General features: G+C 40.8%; 1 long non-coding RNA gene across 1 annotated transcript; it reads left to right on the top strand.

Annotated features, from left to right (window-relative positions):
• The first annotated feature begins 1,002 nt into the window (after positions 1-1,002).
• Positions 1,003-4,278, top strand: LOC107125107. The gene is made up of 3 exons (XR_001483017.1): positions 1,003-1,099; positions 3,754-3,816; positions 3,906-4,278. It is a non-coding gene; the product is annotated as an uncharacterized LOC107125107 (long non-coding RNA).
• The last annotated feature ends 43 nt before the right edge of the window (positions 4,279-4,321 follow it).

The raw sequence follows: 4,321 nt of genomic DNA, 5'->3' as shown, positions 1-4,321 counted from the left end.
GTTTAAAGCATACTCTGGGAGATTTTGAAAGTCTGACCAGTGCTTCTGTTGAGTCCTTGGTGACAGTCTAAAACCCTGGGCTGTCTGGGACCTTTTGTCTTCTATGTTGCCTGGTATGCCTGGGAGTTGTCAGGTTTGAAGTGAGCTGGGAGACTGTTGGGAATAATATCACCTGCAGTACATCCCAAAGATTAGAAATTGTTGGTAGCCTGTCATTAGTAGCCTGCATTCATTCATCATGGACAGTTTCTAACTAGGATTTCGTACACAAAAAGGGAGAAGTGAAGGGAAATATATATATGAGCCCAGCAACAAAAACCGCATTTGTGCACATCCCGGCTTTATATCTGTCGGTTATGCTGGCCCAATGCAGTCTTTGTAACATGTAACCATATATAACTGAAAATAGATTTAAAAAATAATCCTATTTTTTTGGATGGGAAATCACGCTTCAGGAACGGTACAAGAAATTGAAGACCACTTGGAAGCAGTTTAGAGGTAAAACGGTTCAGGCACGTTACCTGAACGGGACAGAAGCTACAAAAAGCTATAGGGCCCCTGAGCAGGTAATTTTTCAAAAACTGATTTGTGTACATACATTGATACATTTCTCCTGGGGAAAGCTATTTATTGGATTTGTGTCTACATGGACACTCTGAGTGATCTGTGCTGCAGTGTCAGAGTCACATGGCTGCACAATTGTTGGTTTGATCACACTTGCATCACCTTTATAAAATGGGCAGGAAATATACTCAAATAATATGATGCAGTCTTGCTATACTAGTACACAAAAAATGTCTCTGTATTCTTTTTGGAAGTCCCCATGTCCCCAGTGGCTTTGGAAATGATACAAAGTTTATGTTTAGACAAACTTGCACCTCATGACATGTTTAATTTCTGTCAGGTCAATAGGATTAAGCACTATAAAAATGTCCTGTTGCAACATATTCTTAAGACATAGAGATGTACATGTGATACACTCATTTTGTGCTCTCTGCAGGCAGGGAAAAGTTATGGAAAAGAAGTGGACATCTTTCCATTAGGATTAATCTTGTTTGAAATGCTTTACATATTTGAAACAGGCTGTGAAAGAGCCAAGGTAAGTTATCAGAAAGCTCTTGTTTTTTGCCTGTATTGCTTAGGATAAATTAATAGGAAAAGCATTTCAAAACAGAGCCCCACAAACATATGCTGTGGGAGAGATTTGCTAAAGAAAATGGGCCTAGGAAAAAGGTGACTCGAGACATCTTGGAATTAACTTGCATCGGCACCTCTGCTGTTCTGGCACATACTTATGGAGAAAAGTGTTCTGTTGATTGTTCACTAGAAACTGCCACCTGGCAGTTCTTCTTTCTCTGATGGCAGCATTGTCCACAGGAAGTGTATATGCCAGATGATACCTCCCAGGTCTCTTGGGTCACTACCATAGTTCCCTTTAAGCTGTGCTAGGGGGTGCTGGCGCATAACATTTCAGATGCCAGCTCAGAGAATTTCTCTTCAGCTCACAACCAAGCTTCCATAGGAAACAATGGTGGATGGAGGCACCTCCTTCTGGGGCCTATAGAATTGGACCCCGTGGTCCAATCGTTTTGAAACTTGGGGGTGTTTTTGAGAAGAGGCACCAGCAGTTATGCTGCAAATATGGTGTTTCTACCTCAAAAGACAGCCCTCCAGAGCCCCAGATACCCCTGGATCAATTCTCCATTATAACCTATGGGGCCTATTGACTATAATGTTCTCCATTAATGCTCCCTCTACGGTGTCGAGTCTTGTGAGCAAAAATTCTACTTTGTAACCTACTGGCATTAAAGTTGTGAGTGAGCAATTTGGCTACTGCATAAATTAGTTTGCTCTGTAGCCATCCTTTCTGAGCGAAGACAAAAATGATTGAGCTTGATGGCTAAAAACCTGTGAGCTAGCTCACACTAACTCAACTTAGCGGGAACATTGGTCCCCATAGGATATAATTGAGCCAGAAGAAAATGATATATTTTTTGCACACCCCTGTTATGCTTGCTTTTCAGTATGATTTGTAAGCTGCTTTGAGTCACGGAAAAGTGGGATAAAAATATCTGAATAAATAAGTATTTTGGATAGGTTGATAACATTTAAGCAACTTCCTGTTTGTCAGGTTAGGCAGCATTCTGACAGTGATTGTTCCACCTCTGTTATATTTGACCTATAATGCTGGTTGTCATATTTCACTAAACAAACCCAAAGTAGACTGCAAGAGTTCCCCCCACCCTAGTGCTGGTATGCTTTCTAAGGGTCAGCGCAGGGCAATGGTCCAAGGCTAGGTCTACCAGTATAGTGGACTGGGGCGAGTAGACCTGTTCTCTGGAGGCCAGGTTTAACAATATAGTGGGCTGAGGTGAATAGACCTGTTCTCCGGAGGCCAGGTTTACCTATATAGTGGAAAGGGGCGGGTAGACCTCTGGAGGCCAAGTCTATCAATATAGTGGAAAGGCCAGGTAGACCTGTTCTCCGGAGGCCTGGTGTACCCCTGTAGAGGTCAACATTTTGTGTAATGATATTTGACTTGATTCTGTTTTCTCTTACAATGTTTAAATTGTTCTTAAAGTACAGTTTAAATATAGCTTAAAAGAATTCATTGTGAGATTTTTACAAGGTTATGGAAATAAATCTTCTAAAAATAATCTATGCAATAGTCAAATGTAGACCGGTTCACAACTTTAATGCTAGCTTTTTTCGCTCACAAGGTAGAATTTCTGCTCACAACACGGTGGAGCTTAGAGGGAACATTGGTCACCACACAGAGACCCCTCCCATTGGACAGTGGTGGTCACAACTGTGCCTCCCTCCCTTGCCAGAGTGTGATATAGAAATCTGAGCCTGCGTTCTTCAAGTTTAGATGCTCATTCCATCTGTTACTAAAGTATCCCTCTCTTAAATCATGGTCTGATTCAAGTGAAGAGGCAACATTATTTGCGTCTATTCTGCCATTGTTTTTACCTCCCAGCTTTCTATCCCACATGTGCATATTCTGTGCCGGGATCTTTGCATCTGTTAAGAGATGAACAACACAGTCCCAGTTCTGACCATCAGATGTACAGTATCCTGTTTTTGTTGCAACTTGAGGCTGTTTGTATATAAAATCTCAGCTTTCTGGGTGGCTTGGAAGTGTTTTAATCATTCACGGCTATACACTTGAACAGTTAGAGGAAGGGACTCTCTAGGACACCCCCACACTTTAGATTGGTCTTCCACATGTCTCATTTTCAGATTTTTTTTGTAGATTAATGACCCACTGTTGTTATATGCAATATTATGTGGCTCGGTTGAATCCCAAATTGATCTCCAAGGCACTTCTTTTGCATCAGTAGTGCTCTTTGTATTCATGATGAAAAGATTTTTTAAAATGTCTCTTGAAACCGTAAAAAAGGGACAGTAAAAAGCACAATATTTTACTGGTTTATACCATGCTATCCATTACCAAAAGAATTCAGGCTCTTTTGCCTTGATAGGGTTTTCATGCTGATAAAACTCAGGGCACTTTCTCCTGGCCACTGAAAGAAGAGGGCGTCCATTACTTAAACCATCCCTACAGAAAAGGATGTGGCCAGTTATATCCTGGTCTCTGAGAGAGTTGCACTGCACACTTGCTTGTACTTTGGCTGATTATGAATATGGGGAGGCATTCATATGGCCATGTATGAGGAAATAGGCAGTGAAAACTGTCAGTTGATTTTTCATAAATTCTAACCTGTATATTTGTTTTTGTTTTTTCTTCAGGAGTGGGATAACATTAAAAATTGCATATTTCCACAAACATTTATTAAGGAGTGTCCAACAGAGGTATACTGCAGTAAAAACTCTAATAAGTTTTCTTGTCCATTCCCCATTACAATTTTTCTTATTAATACTGTTATTTTCTTTCTTTACAGGCAGCTCTAATTAGAAAAATGCTTTCAGAAGCACCTTGTAAGAGACCATCAGCAACTATGATCTTGACATTTTTAAGTCAAGGCGACCAGAATGGCCTACACACTTGTTAGCTAATTTCTCAGTACATAAGCACAGTATTTGGGTCTAAAGGTTTCTTTCCTATATTTAAAGCCTGGAAATGTCATCCTAACACACATGTGGCATGCAAGTAATACAAACTGCTTGGGCCTCTTAAGTCTGAAGGGTTTTGCCTCTTCCAGAATGCCCTGATCTGTTGGGGATGCCTTTTGTAGGCTGTGTCCATATGCAAAATCAGATAATCAGGGTTATGCAGGAAGTATTCTCAGTGGTGTCTTCCAGGTTATGGAACCCCCTCTGCCCATTGACAAATGGGCTGTACTAGCTTCTCTGCATT

Source organism: Gekko japonicus, unplaced genomic scaffold (genome assembly GCF_001447785.1).
Source record: "Gekko japonicus isolate JY-2015 unplaced genomic scaffold, Gekko_japonicus_V1.1 scaffold10636, whole genome shotgun sequence".
In the NCBI taxonomy this organism is placed as follows: domain Eukaryota; kingdom Metazoa; phylum Chordata; class Lepidosauria; order Squamata; family Gekkonidae; genus Gekko; species Gekko japonicus.
Note: the sequence above shows the minus strand (reverse complement) of the source record. Positions and strands in the feature narration are given on the sequence as shown.